The sequence below is a fragment of the Polistes fuscatus genome, unplaced genomic scaffold (genome assembly GCF_010416935.1).
Source record: "Polistes fuscatus isolate 324 unplaced genomic scaffold, CU_Pfus_HIC Scaffold8, whole genome shotgun sequence".
In the NCBI taxonomy this organism is placed as follows: domain Eukaryota; kingdom Metazoa; phylum Arthropoda; class Insecta; order Hymenoptera; family Vespidae; genus Polistes; species Polistes fuscatus.
In genome coordinates this window covers 5,016,780-5,041,768 of record NW_025113162.1, presented here as the reverse complement: position 1 = coordinate 5,041,768, position 24,989 = coordinate 5,016,780, and the positions used below count along the sequence as shown (strand labels likewise).

The 24,989-nt window shown below is 32.7% G+C and overlaps 1 protein-coding gene and 1 long non-coding RNA gene across 2 annotated transcripts in view; both read left to right on the top strand.

The window, feature by feature from the left end:
* The window catches only part of LOC122524787 (zwei Ig domain protein zig-8), a 269,914-nt gene that overhangs the window by 39,830 nt on the left and 205,095 nt on the right, over window positions 1-24,989 (top strand). The gene's annotated exons all lie outside the window — the stretch shown is intronic.
* On the top strand, window positions 12,136-16,432 carry LOC122524788. The gene is made up of 2 exons (XR_006305625.1): window positions 12,136-12,628; window positions 16,358-16,432. It is a non-coding gene; the product is annotated as an uncharacterized LOC122524788 (long non-coding RNA).

The window sequence follows — 24,989 nt, the reverse complement described above, 5'->3', positions numbered from 1 at the left end:
GGGAGAAAGATCGTTAAAATTTCAATATGTACGATCGTTCGGTACTCTAAGTTACCTTACATTTCATGTTTTTTTTATGTCGTTGGCACGAACACGACTTCTATATCGTTCTACGATGATCACAAACACATTATGCAAACTTTCACCGTCATATACATATACACATACATACATATATATTATATATGTACATCAAAAGAGTGTAAAAGTAAGAGAGAAAGAAAATCGTGAGTTTCGTGAGTAACTTTGACAGTCGATCATCGTTCGAAGATTGATATCGGTATTTCTTCTTTAACACGAATGACATTTTTTTGTCGTTAGAAACAAAAGGAGAGAAAGATAGGGGGAGAGAGAGAGAGAAAACGAATGGACGTTGTTTACGTCACTTCGTTCGTCGTAATGATGATATTTTTTAATCAAACGTTATTTTTGTTTTGTTATAATATCGATAACGTTTGTTGAAGATTACTTTGCAATCTATATCGTATACAACAACGTTTTCTTGCAAATTATACGAAACGTGGATGAAATGATTTTAATAGCAGTACTAGTGCTCTTCTACCCTACTCTATTTCTCTCTCTCTTTCTCTTTTGATCGTTCTCTCATTTCATATTTGAGGTAGATAAGGCATGTAGAACCTACGGTGGTGGTGTGTTACAGCACAGATATACCATTATGATTCGATGAGTCGGCAATATTCGTCTTCGTTCGAGTTTAAGCGTCTCAACATCCAGATTCAAACTTCAAATGGGATATGACGTTTACCGTATAACACGCTTTGACTATTCGTGACGGTTGTACACAGGCTGCCTAATATTCCGGTTAAAAATATTTTAACGTTGACGTTAACGTCGATATATTTACTACGACGTCAATATGACAATCTTGTGAGATTATTTTTACTCGACAAAGTATTTCTTCTTTTTTTTTTTTTAAGAGGATTATATAACGTCATCGATCGACGTTCATTATTTTTAAATGCGATTAGGAAACATTATTCATTTCTCCAGGAAGGTTTTAAAATATTTGACAAATAATTGTGTTATTTAATAATACCGTTAATTAAAGTTTTCCAGTCAGTTTTATCGGAGTTAAATACTTAAGAGGATTAACTAAAAGAGAATTATAAGTTAATATTGGATTTTAAGAAGTATATAGATGAGAGGACGTTCTTTGTCGAAGTCTGAAAATCAATCGTGTATTTAACGAGAAACTTTTATTTGCTCCGATTTGTTGAAATATTTCAACATTTTTCTTTTCTTTTTTTTTCTTTTTTTTTTCTTTTTTCTTTTTCCGAGTTTGTAACGTAGCAATGAGTAAGACTGACAGAGAAAGATAAGGTTAATATTAATAATAATAATGATAATAATTGCGCGGAAAAAATTAGAAACCTTGTAACAAAGTTATTTGTCAAAAAGGTGCATTCTTGTTTAAAATGCGAAGCGCAAGATAGTTCCTTCGTTAAGGTAGAAGACGAATTAGAGATGAATTTTTCTAACGAAGAATTCTCTTCTTCGATGTGTTTTACCTACTTCGCATCATTTACGCAAGCATATACGTACGCTCACGTAGGTGAATCTAATGAAACGAGCTTGGCTTTTAATTTGAAATTTTGTGTATCCTTCAAGCGAACATTCAAAAAGGTCTTTTCATAGTCGTATATGTGTTAGAACGGTTTTCTTTTCCGAGAATAGAGTTGACCTTTCTTATATTTTCAACGAATAAGAGAATGTGCTTCAGGTACAAGGCATATGTGTACATTTTTCTTAATTATCGCGAGCTCAGCGAGAGAGAGAGAGAGAGAGAGAGAGAGAACGTTGAACACATTATTCATCTCTGCAGTAATTTATTATCCCGTTTGATACTTTCTTATTATTATAAATAATGATTTATTCCCTTAAATGCAAAGACGTACGTAGCAAACCGTAGTTTCTTCTTCTTTGATTAAATTTTCTCATTAAGGGTATATCTCTCTTTGACAATTTTCTTTTAACTTAATCTTATAATGATCTATCTCTTTCTTTCTCTCACTCTCTCTCTCTCTCTTTCTTTTTATTTCTTTTTTCTTAATATCGGTAATTTTATTAGAATTTCAAGAAAATAGAATATTATTCTTAACTTAACCGTTCCTTCTATTAAGATTTCGTTACAAGCCTGTCGCGAAATAATGACTTCCGTCTGGTGTTTGGGACCAAGTTTGGAATTGTTCTGTCAGGTGGTAGAGTGTCTCATCGTAAACTACGGAGAGTAAACTTCGACATTTGCGTACGGATATCAAAATCGCGATACAAGTAACTTTACTAAATGCATGAACTCTCGAGAACAGAGAGAAAGAGAGAGAGAGAGAATGTCTGCGATCTAGCATGCATCACCCTTACTACAAAGTAAGCCTTAAGCTATTAATTATTTCCTTCCTCTTAGATGAACCGAACAAACCTTGCATGTGGTTGTCGTTAAGTAAATATATCGTTTATCTTCTATGTATACGTTTAATAGAATCGTTCTTGCAACGATTAACATTTCATAGTCTGCTTAATATTACAATTTAATTACTCTTATCTGATGTGTTATGTATTCGAGTCAATTATTATTAAAGTAATAAGCTATATATATTTGTATATGTATATATAAGTAATAAGCTATATTTAATTTGAGATATTATTTTAGTTTAATAATTTTGTCTGCTGGGCTTACATTAGTTGACTTTTATTATTTTCAGAGTAACATTAATATACATATCTCGTAATTATATAAATTTTCTACGTTGGTATTTGGGTAAGAAGTATTATGTTGCATTGACGTAATTCATGATGATATTCATCACATCTGCTACTTTTCGTAGGACACGAGAGAATACTTGGGAGAAAGGTGGTCGTGACATAAATATGAGATACTAAATTTTCCGTTAGGTATAGGTGTGTGGATGTATATCAAAACATTCTAGATTTTCATTGCTTATTTTATACGATATAATTCTGTTACTTTTACTAAGAACGTTATGGTATTATCTGTTGACTTATTTGCATCATTAACGCATGTTATGTACATGTAGATATATGTAATATGTATGGCATCTTAGCTTCTTTGCCAATATTACTTGAAGTGCATACATACGTGTGTGTGTGTGTGTTGTTAGACTACATACTCACATAGTGAGTAATGTTGATAATATCGATATGCATAGCTGTATTATATATATATATATACTTCGTGAAACAAATTTATATTCCCAGATGAAATAGAACGTGTTAGAGCATAGATATGTTTATATTATGTACACATTTATTAGTATATTGAGACGATGTGTTTGTTTTATACGTTCCATGTATGCATAAATTTGTGTAATTTAGTTATTGGTAATATGTATCTTTACATTTGACGTATTCTACAAATGCACATGCGACTATTCTGTAACACAATATTTTATAGTATATTCTATTAAATGACCAGTTTTTGTCTATTCGTTAACTGTAACTTGAAAATGAGCACAAACATTTGGATTTATTATTTTCTAGTACTAGAAAGAATAATTCAATTAGGACGATGATTAATTGGATAAAATAATGAATAATTTGATGATTACACATTATAGTTGTTCGATTTTCCAGAAATAGTATTTTATACATACACACATGTTTAAAAATTGCAAAGAAAAATTTATACGATTGATAAATTACTTATACACTTTTACGAGAAACATCGATAGAATTATCTATGAATCCTAGTTATAAAAAAGGAAAAAAAAAATCAGAAAATTTTTTTACGTTCTGTTTAACTATAACACAATGTAGATAAAAATCTTTCGTTCGTAAATCATTATCGTTTAAATCAAGCAAACGGTCTGTGAAGTTTTAAGTAGAATACTCGTTTAATTTATTACCAATTAAAGCGTCTTCGTGGTCGAGATTAGCTCAAGGTTTTGAAATTAACGCGTCCGATGGTGGTAGCTACTAAAACGTGCGTGGAATGAGTTAATACCCATTCTAGAGTAGAACGCATCTGGATATTGGCTACTTTGTTACCTTGTTTAACGGGGATTCCTTTGGTAAGTAAGAGAATTTAATTACCTTTCTCTTTATAATCCTTTTATTCTATAATTAATTTTCTATTCTAAAATGCCATTAAATAAGATCGTTATATCGTCGATTATATTATAATACAAAAATTTATGAGAATGGGAGGAAAGAAATTTTTCAAAGTTGAATCTCAAACAAGATCATTTGATTTGATCTTACAATTAGACGAAGATTTACGAAATTAGTACAAATTAGAGAGAAAGGAGGAGGGGTGTGGAAGAAGGGAGCAGGGGGATGAAGAGAACGAGAGAAAGGATGACAAAATCGATCAGATATTCGGGCAAGTTCCGTCAAAGACTGATGTAAGCGTTTTACACTGAATGTCTCGCATTGATCACAACTGGAAGATTCTAATTTCTCTCGTGATCAATTTGAACATCGGTTTCTCGATGGTTACGACAATGCTTCGGATCAATTTGCCATTTGAGCTCTAGGTCTTGTCTTTCTAACAAGAGAATTTTCCTTCGTCTTTTTTCTACTTACGTATGTGAATTTCTTCTTCCTTTTTTTTTTTTTAATTACTTTTTCGAATCGAAAATTAATTAGGAATAATATTAGAACACTAGTGTAATTTACTCGTTTTGATATTTACAAATAATATTCCAGTTACTTTGTTGATTCCTTGATATATCAGATTACTTTTATTATTTTTCGTAATATTTCGTGTTTCGTTGTTTCTTTTGTTTTTTCTTTTTTTTTTTTAAAATTGTTACATTTCAGTCATTTATTGGTTTTCGTATAACACAGGCATACATTCAAATTGGTTTGATTAAAGCATCGAACAAAATACAATTTGAAACCATTTGAAGAAGACCGTATAGAAAATATAAAAAAATAAAAATTGGTTTCACTTTTACAGTAAAATACGAAATAACTTTCTCCCCGACCTCGATTTTAATTAATATTCAATTTGATCTCCAAGCAAATGAAGTTACTATGTCGGATAGCAAACGTTATCGAGAAACAGGACGATATCGAAACATTCGATCCAGTATTAATATTGCGCTTTATACAACGAATACTGCGTAGTCACGCTTTCGAAATGGATTTGACGCTAGCAGCGAGCTGTTATACCACAAAGTTCAAATATGGAGATAACATTATTTGCGAGGTGGATCGAGTTTACTAATTCCCTTTGCATCGATACCTTCTGGTAGCGAATTCTGATCTTCCTAGGTGCATTAACACATTTTAAAGTAAGTGCACTCACGTTTTAGAAAGTTTTACGATTAGGATTATATGTATAATTATTATTGATTAGAATTTTATCAAGAGTTTGATAATGTATCTTTTGAGAAATATTTTATTTATAAATTTATGAGTTCATTATTGCCGATATTTAAATCGTAACATTATTTTATTGTACATTGTAAAAAAATATCATTGACAGTTGTAAATCTTATCGCGTCAACATTTAATATAATTTTACTTTAACAGAATTTATATTTATTCAGATTGTCGCAATTTTTCACAAAAGTCAATTTATTTTCTTATTTTTGTTTCTGTTTTCCGATTAATAGTTTCCGTCAAAGTTGATAGAATAACGAACGATTTTTTTAATTTCCAGGAAAAAATGTTATTTGTAATCGCGAATATGAAATCGTTTGAAATTTTACTCGAATATTTGAAGCCTTTATTTATTCCTCTGTTTCTGTCACAACATACATTTCAGATGGGTCGCTGTAAATTACACCTTGCTTACAACCATTACAATTCTGTTATCAAAACCGTCATTTAATTAATTGACTTTAGCGTTACTGTGGTACGAAATATACGAAATATAGTTTCTCGTTTATCGAGCTGATGCAGACATTTTATTTTATTCTACTTTCTTTTCAACCTTTTTCCAAAGCGTAACGTGCACGTATTTGTGTGGGTGGTGCGGCATACATACTCTTTCTCTTTCCCGCTGCGTCTGTGTGCTGACATTCGCAACGAAATGAAAAAAATTTTGCACCGTGTCTTTATCATTCGAACAAAAAAGAAAAAAAAAAGAAAAAAAAAGAGAAAAAAATTAAATAAATAAAAAAAAACAATATTATTACGAAGAAACAATAAAACACATGCACACCAACACACGCGCGCGCGCGCGAACGTTTATACACATAAGTAAAAAAATAGTTCAAAGTTATTTACAAAATAGCTCGCTTCGCGTATGTTCGATAATCTCTAAAATTGGGGAATTTCAATAGAAAATTTTTCAAAACCATGTTAAATATTGTAAAGAACCTGAAATTTTGTTCGAAAATCCGCTTATCCTATCTTCATTGAGTCTTCTCTTTTTTCTCTCTCGTTTTTTTTTGCTTTCTCTTTCCCTCCTTTTTTCATTTCACAAATAAACCGCCACGGTCCTGTAGCGTATTCCGATAAACGGAATGCAATTTATTTTGATATACCTTCCAGCATTCCCTATGTAGATAAAATATCGGACAATGAGGACGCCGTTATAGATTTTATGAATTTATCTCATTGTTGTGGAAACAACAAACGATGTGATCTTTCGTTCCTTTATAATTTCCCGTTAGAATTGAGAATAAGGATCGAAAATTAAGTTATTTCTACGTTATACTTTTCACAATCATATACGACTAGCGCAAAGCAATTAATTGATTCATTTGAAATGTTTCATTTAAGATTTCGTGACGTTAATTGGAAATTATTTTATCGTTTATAATTAAATAGAAAGTTATGTTTATCGATTGGTATTGCAGTAAATAGGATGTTAAAAATATATATATATATATGCATTTTACATTTATATGATAAAGTAAAATACCCTGTGTAAAAAATTGTATAACTAGCGTAGGTCGAAAGGTCACCGATTAATAAAATATAAACCGTATTTCGCGAATTCTTGTGATCATAGTTACAAAGTATCGCGTTGAAATATGTCAGGGTATTATTCTAACGAAGAAATGGCGCGGGATACGTTTTTCGCGTAGGATCGTGCTAATGAAAGTGCTACTACAGCTGCACGTTTTTACATGGAAAAAAAAAGTATTATTCGAAGTGTACCCTCTCAGACATATTTTCAAAATCTTTATCAAAGTCATTGTCTATCGGTCTTATTTAAAATTCCCCATCAAGATGATGGCAAGTCTAGAAAAACAAAAAGAAGGCCCTAATGGAAAAAACGTCCGTACGGAACACCTGTAAAAATCATCAAACACGATACATAAAACGTTCCTATCTCAAAAAGGATTACACCTTTATAAATTTTAGCATTTCTTGTGTAAGAAATACAACGATATGTTTTTTGTTTAGCATATAAAAATGAAATATTATGATGTTTGTTCTCGAACATATCGAAGATCGTATAGTATAAAATTAAACTTATAATACAAAATATAAAAGAAAAACAGACAGAGAAAGGAAGCAAGAGAGAGAGAGAAGAGTGTATATGTGTAAAATCACTGAACGAAATTTTCGCGATGTATAATCGAATCGAGTTGAGAACGTCCTTTGCAGTTCTGTAGGAAGAGCAATCAGCAATCCGATTTGAAGGGAAAAGGGTAGCTAGTACTACTCGTCCAGGGCAACGATCGACGAAGCAATTTCAAAAGCGCTCGTAGACCACCACCGACCGACCGTCGCGTTTGTAAACGTGCTGAAAGTTGCGAGAGAGTTCTACGAGAGAAAGAGAGAGAGAAAGAGAATAAAAGATAAACTCGAGTATATCGGGTATATATATAATATATATATATATATATATATATATATATATATATATATATACGTATATATCTATATAGGCATACATAGAGAGGGAGATGAGGGGACGAGTGTCGTCTCTATGCGCTAGCGTTTTGTAGGCGTTGGTAATTGTTTTTTTATTGACCGTAGAAGCCTTCGCCAAGTCGGCTTTCCTACATATATACGTGTGTCGTTTACCGTGAAAGCAACGACGAGAAACACTTTGACCTTATTCGATCGTCGTTACCTCTCCTGTTTCAAAATAGTAGCCTTTTCAGTTTAAAATAACCATGCTAACTTGATATCTCTAATAAAAAAACAAAGACAACAAAAAACACACTTTACGAATCGACAAAATAATATTTTTTATATTATAAATCATTAATTGGATGATATATATATGTATATATGTGCACGTATAAGTATGTGATTTTCATTTTTATTTGTGAGAGTAGATTTACGTTAACAATTTTAATTATTTTGTTCATATCCGAAAATTCCTACATTTGTAGAATAAATAATGGAAATTAATCGCGAGTCGTTTATTCTCGTGACAAAATTACAATGATAAATCGGTTTTATTAGAAACTATTTTAACGAAATAATAGATTTAATTATACAGAATTTTTCGAACGAACTATTTGATTTTATATACGAAAATTAAAAATAATTTGGATACTCGTTTAATGAAATAAATTTTCTATCATTTCGTTAGGTGTTCTAATAACACTCGATAAGAACTGTTTCGTATTGGATCAAAATTTTAGACAAAAATAAACGTTACTTCGTTAATTTATTTAAATTAACAATGCAATTTGAATGTCAAGTAGATAAACCATTTGAAATATTTTCTTTAACGGCAATTTGAGTGTTTTTAATTTCAACGTATTTTCCTTTTTATCTTATCTCCTTTTTTTCTTTTTCTTTTCCATACAATTCGTGATGTTGATTAAAAAGAGAAGAAGAATCAAGAATTGCTAGTCGTGCTAACAAAACGAACGAATCACACTCTATTTAATTTACAACGTTCGTTAAGCAAATTCTGCTATTCATTAGCGGGTGCAATGTTGGCAAATACGAATTGCTAGTTTCTTAAAAGTTCTCAAATGGAATTTCGTCTGTTCTTTCGGTGAACTCATCTAGTTTGCTTATGTTATTTACATTTCTTTTTCTTCTTTTTTTTTAAAACACCCTTAATAAAAATTTGTAAGAAAATATGAGAAGTTATATTCATCCCTTTACGATATGTCTAATGAAATTTTATAAACTGAAAAAAAAATCATTTTCTTGTCAAGAAACTTTCGTTGGAAATGAGTTACAAAAAAAGAAAAAGAATTGAAATAAAAAAAGTTGAAATTATTGTTTAGACGATTCTTATGTATTGACCTTAAAAGTGTATTTGTGACACGTATAAGTAAAGTATCATCACCAAGAAGAGAGAGAGACGTTTGTATTCATTCGAATCGAAAAAGAAAGCCAATCGCGAGCGAATTTCTTTTCTTCTTATTCGTTCGGCTTGTGCTGCAGAGTTTAATCGAGATGAACCTTCGGCTCTGGCTGATCGGCTTGGTAAATAAATCGTTGCTCATTGTAGGCAGCGTCGAAACGGATTGGTTTGGCTTGCTTCCAGCCAATGCTGACATCCACGATTTTGGTCTTTGCTGCATTCGGATTACTAACAGCTAAGAGGATAGTCCTGCAACAATCATTATATTGCTTATAGTGCGGTTTAAAGGTTACAATATTTAACAAATGTTCGAATCTTATTCTTAACACATGCAATACGAATTGTTTCATTTTGATTTGACAATTTTCTTGATTTTTTCTTTGGTTTCAAATCATCTCGAATAGTAAATAACGAGTAAATAAATATTGGTCGTTTCAAAAATTCAACGTTCGATGGTGTTTAATAAAAGGGAAATAATTATATCCCGTAATAAATTATTTCCATTTCAATTTGGTCCTTTTCAATTTTGCAAAGCCAATTTGCCAAATGCTACTACGTGATTTACGAACATATTTTTCATTACTCGTAGTATACAAAAGGGATACTGCTGTATAATATAAACGAGATAATGCCGTTAGGTTTTGATGATACACGGGGTAGACTGTCGATTATTGAAAGCTAACAAACGCTCATCGCGTGTTGTGTTCGATGCGACGACAGAATAGGAGATTGTTCTATGGAGAAAATAGGATTTGTTTTAAGTAGCTTTTTATCTTACTGGTCTCATAGGGAACACACATATTTTCGTCACGCTATTTTCTATGTAGAATAGAGACAATATTATTGTGAATTTTAATATATTTGTATTACGTTACCGTTTGCAAGTATAATATTTAGAATTCATAATAATATTCGGTAACAAACGTTTATTTCTCTTCATATTATTTGTTTATTAATTGAATTATTAAAATGTATATTAAAATGTATTAACTATTTTCGCATGATACACATATCAAAATATACGGTAAGTTGGTACATGCTTGACATACTGTTATTGTTGGTAAGAGGTTGGAAATTTGTAAAATAATTTTCACGTAGAATATGCATGCTGTGCAATGGTACTTGTAAACGTAGGCGTACGGTTAGGATATGCAAATGATCCTGTAAAGCAACGAACACGCGTATCAGTGCAAATTACGGTACTACAGAGGGAAACTGTCATGGACGCATCATTACTGTGCCAGAAACTTGATATCTCAAACGGATAAATTGTACAATTTGCTAATTGTACGTTTATGGGAAAGAGATGTAAATATTACTTATTTCCATTTCCTCTTGTTATTAAAACGTTCGAAAAACAAAAAGGAAAAAACGTAGTTAAGAACGACGGTACGAAACGTTATTTATGATTTTTTTTTTTACATCGGTAGAGTCAAATTAGTTCGTATAAAATTAAATATAAATATTACACGTAACGATATATTATTGAAAAAAATTAAATAAGATAAATGAGTGTAATATGATGTAACGAAATAATTTATTAATTGTATAGGGAACGCGATATGTTTTTTATATTATTATTGTTTATTTTCTTTTAATTTTGATTTTACCGTTGGTATATTTATTTACGAAAAAATCAAGAGAATACTTTGATATTGAAAGTTCATTCCAAGCGTTCAAGTTCCTCCCTTTTTCTCTCACACACACGATTTATTTACCTCACTTTATTTCGTTCCATTTCCAGTTGTCGGATAATTTATCTAACACTTTCTTTCGATGCACCGACGAGTAAGCTTTTGAATTTTCTACGTGTTATTCGAACGGACGTACGATCCTTTTGATCTAATGTGTTTTTCGTAAAAACCTTAAAACCCGTTGTAAAATCATCGATAATATCAATATCTCGTATTATTGAAACGAATAACAATTTTCAGCATAATTATTTGTATGCTTTTTGAGAAAACAGGAAATCAGAAAAAACTTGGTAACAGATTTTAATTTGTTTTATTTGTTCACTTTATCGAAAGGAATCTACTACAATTCTAAATATTTGTTGAATTTAATCCGCTGTTATAATTAACAACTCATGTATATTAAATATACAGTTTTTTTTTTGTTTTTTTATTGAAAGAAATAAGAAGAAGAATAAGTATGCAATGTTAGTCGAAGTAGTTCTTTCCCTTTTAGTTTTTCTCTTTTACTTTCTCACTCGCGTATCGGTGTTCCAAGCACGAAGTTCGGATCAATTTTACGGAAAACTTCTACGACGAACAAATAATTTAAGAAAGTAATCAGCAGAGTTCTTAGAACATTGAGAAAGAAGATACTGTTCTTCCTTGAAGAGGAAGCAGCACGAACATAATGAAAGCTAGTCAAGACTGTCTTATTTAAAAGTAATTAAGGTTCATACTTTTCTAGCAATAGACAAGGATTTTTCGGTTGAATTTTGTTTTCGATAAAAGTTCACGATGTACTATACTACACCCTACTAAACCTTTAATTATTTAACCTTTGTGAAAAGTTTTTTAAAAGAAAATCAAAAAAGAAATACTACGAGTGTTTCGTTAATGTTCAAAGCTTCAATCAAGTAAAGAAAAAAAAGTATTAAATTGTAAACGAATCTAAACTATCATAGTTTCTTCGATGTAAACGAGATTACACCAAGATTCTTTCAAGAAAGTCAATTATTACTTGATTTCAATTAATAACTTTTCTTTGTTTTACATAATAACTATTTAATAAGCTATTTAACGTAAAACTTAATTTCTAAAGAAATTAAATATTTGTTGAGAACAAATATATACGAAATAATTTATATTTTTGCATTTGCAAAAGAGAACTCGAGTATTATACTCTCTCGAATAAAAAGAATTTCAAGATAACGATATTGCCTTATATTTATTTTCTTTTTATACATATTTGTTAACTTTTTTATTATTCCCCTCTTATTCGCATTCGAATTAATTAACGACAATAGTACCTACGAACTTCTTTGATATCCTACGAATCCACACGATGAAGGGTATGAAGGATAGATTCGTAATTAAATGCATTCGCTCGCATGTTCCCTTTTGTATCCTTCTCTCTCTCTCTCTCTATTTTTCTCTCTCTTACTTTCAGATGAGAAAATTATATAGAGATAGAGAAAGAAATAGTTAGATAAAAAACAAAAAAAAAAAACAAGAAGAGTAAGTATCTTTACCCACAATGTCCATGTGTTTTAGTGTCAAAGGTGAAAGCTCGAGATGTGCCAGTTTTAGGTCATAGCTTTTTACCCTAGCAATGAAATGGTTTGAAATGAATCCTCGTGAGAGAATGATGAAAGAAAGAAAGAAAGAGTATAATGCGATAGATCGATTTCAACGTGATCGGACAAGTTCTTTTGAAAGATTCGAATGAAAAAAAAATAAAGTAAGTGAAAGATCAAGAGAGTGTGCGTGCGTGTGTGTGTGTGTGTGAGAGAGAGAGAGATGAAGTAGAAAGGATTAAATGTAATCGAAGTTGCTTTGCCATTGTTTCTCTAGGAATTTACGCTGTATTCGCTGTTTTGGATTAACGAGCTAATCCTTAACATTGTTTACGTGTGTTTGATAAAGGCGAACGGTAGTATAGTTTGCCTCGTTATCGGCACTCCAAATGTGTTTACAAATCTCGTTCGGTTGGTCGGTAGGATGTCGATCAAATAGCTTTAATCTTGGACATACGTACATATATTGAATCGATTTTATTCGAGAAGTGGAGGTGTGGTAGGGGAATGAAAAAAAAGCAAAAAAGATAAAAAAGGAAAAGGTTAAAAAAATTGTAACTAGAATTTGACTTGAAAGTTTGTAAGAGGTAATATTTTCTTGTCGAATGGAAGGTTCCACATTTGGTATAAAGCGTTAGTTAAAGTCGAGGAATGGTCAATGCTCGGTTGGTCCATGATTTAGATCTATGTGAGATTTACAGGCTTGATGCTCATTCTATCTCTCTTTCTCTTTCTTTCTTTCTCTCTCTCTCTCTTTCTCTTTTCGTACTCTGGAAAGCTTGGCGTGACTTCACCGAAGGAAAATGTGACGACCGTAGCGCTATGTTTCCTGGCTCATTGCCAGCAATTCCTCGGGATCTTGTTCGACCGCACTCCTGTGGCCTCCAACATCCTTTTAGAAGGACGAAAAGGTCCATCGGGTACTCGATGAGCGATGCTACTTTATCCCTTTATCTTCGAAAATCCATACTTTCCATCATCCCATCTTCTACCTTACCTTTCGTCCTTTTTTTTCTCATTTTCTCTCTCTCTTTCTCTCTCTCTCTCTCTCTTTTTCTCTTTCTCTCTCTCTCTTTTCGGTTCACGAAGACAAACGCGAGATCATTAATAACAATTTATCATGGGTATTTTTCGAATATCCTATAAGTTTGAAAATGTGTCAAATAAATCAGATTATTTTGTACGTCTATCTAACGTCATTGTAATTATGTATATTATAATATACACATTTTGTAATTATCATCTGTTATTATTATTATTATTATTATTATTATTATTATTATTATTATTATTTCGTTATAATTGCTATCAATAGTTATTACTTAAGGAAATATTATTGTATGTTTTCTTATTGTTAACAAGCGTAGTTACCGATTATCAATGGAGAGAATTTAAGAAAGTAGTAAATATCAGTGTATGATCAGACACGTGAGTAAGATTGTTATTAACGTTTGCTCGTGTACGTTTTTCGTTTAATTAGATTTTCATTTTTCAATTAAAACGCTTCAAACCAAATGTAACTTTGTAAAAATAATTCAACGATTTTTGATAACGAATAACGTATATAACTTAATATTTTAGAATGAATAGAATATTCACAAAATATAGTGAATACGTTGTTAAAAATTACGATACGTTGTACGACGCGCGCGTTTAGGAATTTTAACCGAACAAAAATGATTAGAGGAAATTTAGAAAAATGTACACGTTCAGGTTTGGTAACAGAATTTGCTTAAAAAAAAAAAAAAAGAAAAAAAGTAAACCACAAATCGTATTTTCCAATTTTTCAATTCCCACGTTGTTCGAATTTTAGCATTTATACGGTGCCTACGGTATAAATTCTTTGTAAATACGTTCGAAATACCGTGAAAAGTTTAATTTATAAAAAAAAAAAAATTCACGGTTAGTAGACTTGGAAAAAAAACGAAAAGAAAAGAAAAGAAAATAGACAAAACACCAAAAAGGTAAAAATACTTTCGAGACTTACGCGAGTAGATTATTAGCGGAATTATTATATAAAGTGTCGGGGGTGGTTTTGTTGCAATTGTTGGAGTTCTGACGAAAGAAAAAAAAGGAAAGGGGAAAGAAAAAGAAGAAGAAAAAGAAAAAGAAAAAGAAGAAGAAGAAGAAGAAGAAAAAAAAGAAGAAATGTAAAAAAATGTTCGGAAGAGAATTCTTCTCGTCGTCGAGGTATTCCGAAGTGTACGGATAAGCTCTTAATACCTATCGACCTCGAAATTTCGTGACGTAGAATTAAACGTAGAAAATCGCACTTTCGGATGCATCGGTCTGCAAGCTCGCAGATAAGTAACGCATTGGGAAATCTTCCTCGCGTAAGCTTAACGCCGGCCAGAATCTATTTTCCATAAAAAGAATAGGACGTTGAACCCAGATGTTATTCGTTTTGCAACCCGACTCTCAACTTGCATCTTTCGTAGGAGTCATACCAACACTCGCTTAGATTCACTCTCCTGAGTTTTCTAGTGTAAAGGAAGAATAAAGGAGTGATGTTTCTCTGGTTTCTATAGTACGCAAGATAAAAGCTCGAGATAGAGATAAAGATAGTGAGACAGAACGAGAGAAATAGAGAGAATGAACGTCTACGTCTACGTAAGCGATTTCTTTCAAGAGAAATGGCGGTAGCAGGTACGACAGTAGGGACAAACGAAGGCATGCTCATTTGCCAGGCTAATATATGCGTCTAAGGGGATCCAACGTAATGGCGCATCCGCAACCTTGCAAGAGCAATTCCCCAATTGACATTCATTTATGCACTGACCTACATGACGTTTGAAAATGCCAGTTTTGCCCGATCTCTCTCGATTAACCAACCAGTTAAAATCGATGTTTTACTTTAGCTTTGAATATTTCCTATTCTTCTATGAGAAAAATTTAAAATCATCCTTATCGATCGATAAATTCTAAAGATAAAAGATTAATGGCGTAGATACGAGAAGATAACACAGATCATATTTCAGTAATCGTTCATATCGTTCGATTCATCGATGATAAAGTTATTCGAGGAATCTCGTGATCACCTTCGATGATCTTCCGTCTCAATTGTGTTCATTTTATCGACAAAGGGATGTATGCTGACGACGACAGCTAGGAAAGGTAATTTTTTGGCACGGTTTTTAGTTTGAAATCGTACAAACAGCTTCCTCAGCATTGCGGAATAATACACTGGCTGCTTTACTAATTTTCTTTGTTTTTGTCTTCGTTAGAAAAATATGAGAAACGTGATCCACGATTTGAAATGATGAAGTAAAATTCATCGGTAAAGTTTTTCAAGATTTTCTTCTTGTATTACACAGGGTCAATGTAGTACAATATATATATATATATCTAATCGAATCACTGAGAAAAATCAAATTCGTTGGATTCCATGAACTTGTTCGCTTTTCATCCTTACCAACACGACGACGAGTAAGGACGAGTAACATGATACGACTCTACGAGGATCACACGATCACGATCACGAAGAAAACGTAAGAGACGAGTGTGGTAACGTAAAGTCCGATGTATCTGGATGAAATATAAAGAGAGACACCGGCGGTGGCGTCGGCGGATAAGTTTCTCGAGCTTGAGTACATTTATCCGAAAGCATTTTTCTTGAAATCGTAGTAGGACTGTCAGCTATTCTCGACTGAAAGATTCTCCACGGTGTTACCGAACTTCAGTCGTAAAGAATTTCATTTCAACGGCTAGCTACCGAGGGGTCGTAACCTCGAAGTTATCTTTCTTTCTTTCTTTCTTCCTTCCTTCCTTCTTGAAACGGTAAAGAAAGAGAGAGGGGGAGAGAGAGAGAGAGAGAGAGAGTAAAAAAGAATCGAGAGTTTTGTCTTCGAGATAAGTTGAGTTTTGTCGTCGCCCTTTTGCGCATCGTTGCCGAGAAAAAAGATCGTGAAAAGTTAGATGCGTGATGATAAAATGGCCGACGCAGCGTATTTTACAATCAGCTTTTAGAAGAATTGAGAGGAAAAAAGTAGAATAGTATTTTCTCTTAAATTCAGCCGACTTGTGCGAAAAATATCGGAAAGTTTTTTATGGCTTTTATTTCATACGAAAATTGCTGTCCTCTACCTTGATTCTTCGTTTTCCTCGCCGAATATTGAATATTAAACATCGTATATATTAATATTCCCTTGAATTTTAATCGAACAAAAATTAACATTCTTTTCGCATTGAGATCAATTTCAAGTCAACGGGACGGGTTGTATAGGTTCGATATAATACATTTTTATATACATTTTAAATAAATTTCAGAAAATCACGTTTCGATCTAAAAAGCTTTATATCGTCGGTAAAGCTTCTTCTCGGGGGGAAAGTCTTTTTCTGTGGGGGGAGGGAGGGGGAGGGGGGATACGCTTTCAAAAAGATCGTCGGAAATTCGTTTTAATAAAGTAACTGACGTAAAATTCGATCGATAGCAACGGTGGTTTCATATTTTCGAAGAAAAGAGAGAAAAAGAGAGATAGATAGAGAGAGAGAGAGAGAGATGTAACTATCAGCAGAGAAGTTTATTTTATTTCACTAATAAATCATGATCCATTTCATTTGAGGATGGTTATAACCATAGGATAGTTGCATCTATACACATACATACACACACATATGCACACAAATATTATCTACACGAGAGAATGTAGTTAAATTGAAAAGGGTGTTTTTTCTTTTTCTTGAGTTCGTACGTGTTCCTATTTGATTTCGTTCTATCCGTTTCTCCATTTTTTGTTTTATCTTTTCTCGTGTTAGAAATTATGTAGTGTACTTTAACGCATACGTTACTCCATACACGCACCAAAGGTAATAGAAATCTCGAACGAACAAACTTCTCTTGCGTCTCTGCAACGAACTTTCTGGCACTCATTTGCACGTGGTTAGTACTGAATCGAGGAACACGCGTTAAAAGTAACATTTACACGAACGAATTGCATCCCCTTAAACGTATCCGGAAAAGCCAAGGAAAATATTTCTGACCGGCATTTAATTCAGCACTACCCTTCCACTTGCTCCTCCTCCTCCTCCCCCCTCCCCCCGTCCTCGACTTCGACTTGTTTCAAGTATATAAGAGGAAAGAGGTGCGTATGCATTTATAAACATATTAACGTACGTATATGTGGTGAGATAGTTGGCGGAGAAGGGGAATGCAGGCTCGCACGATGCAACAAACTAACGACGACGATTTTGCTGTTTTTTTTTCTTTTGTTTTTGTTTTTTTTTTAAGAGAAAAGCAGGCCACGAGGTAGGAGTAATAAAAAGAACTATAAAAAAAAAGAAGAGAGAAAATAAAACAAACGAAAATATACAATGTATGAAACTGCAAGGACAGCCACCACGGTTAGACCGCCATTTTATATACGCCCGTTGAGCTTCCCAGACGCTTTTTTATTTACGCGCATGTGTGTCTCTGTGTGTGTGTGTGTGTGTGTGTGTGTGTGTAAATGTGGAAGGGTTACTAGAAAGAATATCATGCGTATTTATATGTCCCCGAGTCTTTTAACAATATCTTTATTCTTTTCTCTTTCAACATATGAATGTTTGGTAAAGTATTGTTTTTATTGTTAATAATAGTTATTGATCATCTTTCAGAACGATTCATTTTAACAGCAATCTTGTTTTTAATCGTTTTAATTATTAAATCATATATAGCGGAACGTAGGGTTTTACTATAAATATAAATTATAATTTATAATTAAATTCGAAGGAACAGGATACCTTCAAAATAACTGAGATAGATTTATTTGTTAATAAAAAAAAACTTACGAGTAGTGTGTATTACGTTTTGCAATTTATCAATTAACGAGTATATTTTTTGGGGTAGAAATTATTCTTTCACAAAAAAACGTTTGTATTTTTAATGACAGAGTGACATATTTTTGGCTTTTTGGTAATTAGTTTATTCAGTGTTTCTAATTGAATATTTTATCATTATCCTTGTAAGAAGATTTAGTCGAAGCATTGTCATAAGACTAGGTTTATAAATTATACAAGATCATTATGGATATAAAAAATTAATGAAATTAATATCTTAACATCCATTGAATATTTTATTAAAATTGACGTTTAATTTTGTAATGTTGATAATTCTTGGAAAAATAAGAAACTAAAATCGTTCAGTCGATCCTCCAATTGTTGTTTTTTTATCGAGGGGTTAAAAATAAGAGAGTAGTTGAGAAAATAAAATAGAAAAGGAGCGTGCAAGGAAGTTATTATAATAGGAGAGAAAGAGAGAGAGATAGAGAGGGTTGGGGGGAGGAAGAAGAAAAAGAATCAGTGCACGCGAGTAAACCATCGGTCTAAGAAATTGAATGAATACGTTAACACGCCTCCGTGATATTCTTCGGGTAGCATAATCAAGTCGTTATGGCAACGCGAAACGTATTAAAGTGAAACGATGATAGAGAACGAGACAGATAAAGAGAGAGAGAGAGAGAGAAAGTAAATAAAAGAATCATGTTAAAGTGGTAATCGTGGCTTTTGCGAATTTGAAAACGGAAGATGGTTCTTCAGAAAGTGTGAGAAAATCTGTTCTTCTCTTATTTTTAGCGATAAAGTAAAGACGAAAACTTTTTCAATCTGGTTTGGATCGCGTGAGGAAAGAAATCAGGCTTTGATCTCACGTCCCGATCAATCCTACGGCTTTGTCTGTTACTACGTTTAAAACTGCCTCTAAGTACTTTTATTCGGTTGAAATAAGTATTATATGGACCGACGAGATAAATCGTAGGTTTAACTTCAACTTCAACATGAGTAAGTAGTATATGTGCAAGAGAAAGAGAGAGAGAGAGAGAGAGAGAGACAAAAACAGATTAACTTTTTTTTTTCTAAGTATCTTACTGTCTTTCGTAATTTTCATTATTTTTGTATTTTTTTTTATCATTCATTCTTGTTATATGCTTAAATATATTTTTTACGATGAGACAAGTATTATTACGGTGACGTGTCGTTGGAATGACAAGAGATTTGTGCGATTAAAATGAAAATAAAAAGTAAAAAGGATTTTATGTAAAGAGACACTCGACGAGATGTATATATATCGGACGTTTAACTTCAATTTCAACGAGATTAATACGTGCGAGAAAATGAGACGGATTAATTTTATTTCTTTTTTTCTTTTTGAAGTTATTTTTTTAAGTATCTTACTGTTATTCGTAATTTCTTTCATTTTATGTTTTTTTTTTCCTCTTTTTGTTCATACTCGTTATATTACATTGAGATATTTTCTAACGATGAGATAAGTTTATTATTGGAGGATGTATTGTTGAAAAAAGGGAAAACAAAAAAAGAAAAGAAATCGTATGATTAAAAGAAAAAGAGAAGAAGAGAGAACAGAAAAAAAAATTATAAAGATAAAAAATGAGTATAATAACAGCGATAATGTAACGACAATGTCTCTTTATAACGCTGTTGGAGATAATTCCTGAATAAAGGTATATACGAGCGGCCGACCACCTACATTAAAAGGATATGAAAATAAAATGGAGAAACCGGAGTTACGAAATGTATAAACGTACACATTCAAAATAGTGCAATATTACAACGTATACATGTATTCGTGTATCCTCCAATTTGATAAAATCTCTCTCTCTCTCTTTCTATTTCTCTTTTTACAGGAAAGAAAAAGAAAAAAGAAAATTTTGTGAAACCGCATCGCATTTATATGTTCTCTCACGCAGAAACACTACGAGGACATTAGTATGCACTCAAAGTGTCGGACCCTAGCTTCAAACTTTTTCGTCAATTTCTTCAAAACACGTTTTGCACGTGAATGCATTTGATACAACACTGATGATGCAACTATGTTCGATTTATTTATAATAATTTTACGATAATTAAAATTATATCTATCTCTCTCTCTCTCTCTTTTTGATTTTATTATCAGTAACTATATATTTTTGTTTTCCGTTACAAACGAATCACGAAATGAATTCGAGAAGTATCGTTAAACGGAGAGATTTATTTACAATACCTATCCAATGATAAACCTCCGTTGAACAAATAATGAGAATGTGAAGAATTCATAAAAGTAATTTAAACTAGTACATTATAACGCGCATTCGAAAATTGGAATTCGATTATTAACTGCTTTAAAGTAATATTATTTAATGTCATGTAATATATTTTCTGTTTTACTTTTTTTTCTTCTTCCATTTTCAATTATAATTTTCGTTCGTAAATATTTCGATAACAATTTCATTAATACCGACGTCTATCGTTCCTTTATACATTTGCTTTTTATTATAATAATCTACCCTTTCGAAGATATTACAAGTAAAGCTTTCGAAGTGTTTGTTCTTCGTCCAACGCGAGAAGAGCACACTCTTTTATTACTTTTCACAGAGAGAGAGTAAAGGAAAAGAGAAAAAGAAAATTAAAAGAAAAAAAAAGAAAAGCTACGTCCGACGAATGCTTTTTCTTTTTTCTCATGGAAAAATCTCGTCTTCTTTCTTCTTCTATCGTAACAAGAATGTTCCGAAGAAAATACGAATGGGGAGGATGATCGTACGAATTATTGATCATTACGTATCTATGAAGTAAGTACTTTTAAACCTGTCTACTTAAAAACGATTTCGATTTCCAATTCCTGGCTAAGCGTTCGCACAAACGAATGAACGAAAGAGCAAACGGAACGAATGAACGAATGAACGAACGAGCTAACGGAACGAACAGAACGATTTGCAGTGTTGCTGGCGGCCATTTGTGAGAGAGAAGACATTAATCTATTACTTCAGGAGCACTAGAAGAAAGAGAGAAAGAGAGAGAGAGAGTGAGTGAGATAAAGAGAAAGAGAGATAGATAGATCCTTGGGTTCTACAACTCATAATGTATTTCTCGTTCAGTCGAAGAAACGATTAAGGCTGGAAAATCCTTTCCACGTTACTGACCAAACGACCCGGTAAAAGTTATGACGCGGAATAGGAAATACGCGAGCTATGAGGAACGATAGAAGCAGGCGAGAAGAGGAACAAATAAAGAAAAAGAAAAAAAATAGATAGAAAGAGAGAAAGGGAAAAGATAAAGGTAGAAAAATGCAAAGAGTTATGCAGGCTATGCAGGAAGTTCGACGGAAGAGGGGGGTATCTTTCTACGTTTGGATGCTCGATAAAAATCGTTTTTAGTGACAGGAAAGAAGAAAAAGAGGAATAAGAGAGAGGGGGAGTGGAGAGACAGAGAGAGGGAGAGAGAGAGAGAGAGAAATGGGAAATTGGATTGTCCCATATCGTAGATTTTACTTCTATTACCGGTATGTATAACAAACTTCGCGAATCTGATGCCATTTCGCGATTAAAGAAAAGCACGAAAGCTCCGGCCACGTTGGTACATCGATCCGTCTTTTATTTCCTCACAGTTCCTTTGATAAACGTTTTTCATAACTGTTGTATATCTGTATATCTTTTATCGCCATTTCCGTTTGTAGCCTGCGGCCATTTAAAACGTCATATTCTTATCATTTTATTTATATCAATATCCTTCGGCTCTTGTGTATAGGTCGTCCTTTTGAAAATTTATTTCATCGATCTTATTTCCCTTCTTCCTTCCTTCATTCCTTCCTTCCTTCCTTCATTCATTCATTCCGTCCATTTTTCTCTACTTTGTTTTTTTTCCGATTTGTTAACATCACTTTGGACAATGTATAAAAAGTATTGTAAGTACTACGTTTTAATTACGTTTGCTGTTTTCAAATTGATTCTCTTATTTATGTTGGATTGAAAGAAAAGAAAAAGTTGTGTTATTTTTTTTCCTTATTTTTTCTTTTTTCTTCTTATTAAAAAGAAATAAAAATATATCTCGTATGTTTGAAGTAATCGTTACGAAATTTTATGGGAATATTTTTTTTCCCTTCAGTCTTTTGGTTGTTGTTGTTGTTCTATCGGTTATTTTTTTAGTTGATTTTTCGCTTTCTCGAGGCGTATTTATCATTAAGAAAAATTAAAAAAAAAACGCGTCGAACCTCCACCCCGACCGATCTTTATCGCGTTTGGTTCAGGACAGTTTAAATATATATTCGTGTGTAGGTATATGATGCGTCGACGAAAGAAAAATATAAGTCTCAAATGGGATTCCTAGGCGAATTCGAAAAAGGTCGGAATCATTACAGCTAAGAAAATGACGGAGGTGTCTAAAGGAAAGGCCTCGGGAGATACCTACTTCACTAAGGGCAAACGAGTTGCATTTGACAAATGATACTTTGCCGGCCGTTCTTCCTTCCTTCCATCCATCCACTCGTTACTTCACGTTGCCCTTCTTCGTTACCCCTTTTCTCGGACTCTGTGTCTTTCATAAGAGAAGAGTTCCAGTGTCAAGGGAAGAGAGAGAGAGAGAAAGAGAGTAGCGTGTGTGTATGTGTGCGTGTATGTGTGAGTGTGAGAGAATGAGTGAACGAGTGGGTTAGAGAGAAACAGATAGTTTGGCCCGAAGGAGACTTTGAGAATGATAAAAAGCGCGGAGAACTTTAAAAGCTTGCGAACAATCGTTTTTCTACGTAGCTTCTGGCGTTGCGAAAAGGGAGACTAAAAGTAAGATGGAAAGAAAGAAAGAAAGTGAGAGAGACGGTAAGGTGACAGACAGATAGATAGATAGACAGACAGACAGACAGACGAAGAAGAAGGGCTTGGAAAAAGAGTTTGAAATCCGTTTAGAACAAAAATCTCATATGTGTGTATGCTTAGGTGTGAGAAGTTTGCGTACGTATAGGGATAACGATAACGTCCTAACGTTAGTCATAAAGTCTACCGGTAGTTTACGGTTAAGGGTTTGCGATGATTTCTTTTTTTTTCTCTCGATGAATCCGAGATTCATCAAGGAATGAAGGATAGAAAAAAAATTCGCTCGCGTAAGCAAGCTTTAAGAGGTACGAAGATATATCCTTGGAAGATCTTCTTGTTGGATCGAGAGATGGTGTTACGATAGTTTGAAATTGTTATAGGGTCCATATAGTTTGAGATAGTTCTCTATCCTCTTCTAACCGAACGTTTCTCGTTCTTGCATCGTGATCATCCTGTCCAAACTTTGAAGAGGTGTTCTTGTTCGAACACCTGCACGTTATTCGGAAATTATTCTATACATACAGAATCGAGGCTGACAATGAGATTTTAATGGTGATATTATCAAGCCCAAAATAAGTGATTAATGCGAGAAGATCATTTTTTGTCTTTGTTCTTTTTTTGTTTTCTTTCTTTTTTATGTAAAAGGTATACGACGACGTTTAAACACCAATTTTTCTTACTTAAGTTAATTGCTCGTAGACAGTTTTCGTTCAAGTGGAAAGAACTAATTTCTCAAATGACACCCCATACGCCTCAACAATCATCGTAAAATCTCTCGTAATCGTTTGCACATTTCAACGTTCGAACAGGAAATCCCAACATAACTTTTCGGATATCTAATAAAACAGTTTAGTATCGAGATAATAATATTATCTTTTTCTATGATCAACCAACGTTCTTCTATAACTTTAAAAGATATTCTTTAAATTCTTCCCACGTTTATCCCCCTTTTTCTCTTACACATATTTGAAAAGTTTCTGTCGTTGTTCTAAAAGCCACGGAGAGTTACATACCTACATACTAGGACGAGTTGCAATCAGTGAAAAGCTGTTTTCCAAAATAGTTTTCTTGGTTGGAAGACACTAATTGACCGACGATCAGCTACTTCACGTTGCAATCACGTTCTTCGTTGGTGTTCTTGGCAGAAACGAATGGAAGCACTCACAACCCCGGTCTCCTTTCGGGTTCGAGCAAATCAGAGTTGAAATGACGTCAGATAATACACTGTCGAGGAAGTGTTACGTAACGTTGCACATTCGCTCCTTTAAAATCCACTGTCCCCGTTGCTCATGGTATTAGAAAACTGCTTGCTTTATCTATCTTTCTCTATCTTTTCCTCTTTTACTCATTTTTCCATTCTTCGAATCTACACGACATATTTTACTATATATTTTCTCTAAATATACAAACAATGTGCATACGTATGCATCTGTATCATTATTCTCCAAAAAAATAAAAACAATAATAAAACGACGAAAAGAAAAATAGAGTAAGAGAGAAAGAGAGAGAGAGAGAGAATATGCTTTTGTAAAAAAAGAATCTTAAACAACGCGAAAGATATTCGGCTTTATTTTATATTCCTGAGGAAAAATATTTTCTAACGTTAGAACTAATATTTAGCGTTCCATTTATCGAAAAAATAAGTTGTTTTCTTTTTTTTATCATATTCCGTATCCAACCTTTTTTGAATGTTTTCAAATTGTTTTGTTTTACAATAGATGTTTAATTCTTTACCGATATCACTCACGGTTGCAAATGTATTCCGGTCTTGATTAATTTTTGTCAAATTATTTATCGGAAAAATACGAAGAAACTTTTTCCACTTGGTCTCAATATTTGATTCGTTTTACATTATATTTACATACCCGCGTACGTATGTATGTATATATGCATTTATACGAAATTTTGAATTTGTTACATATCAATTTTTGGAATTCATCATAGGATCGATGCTTACGCGTTCAAATTTCACGAT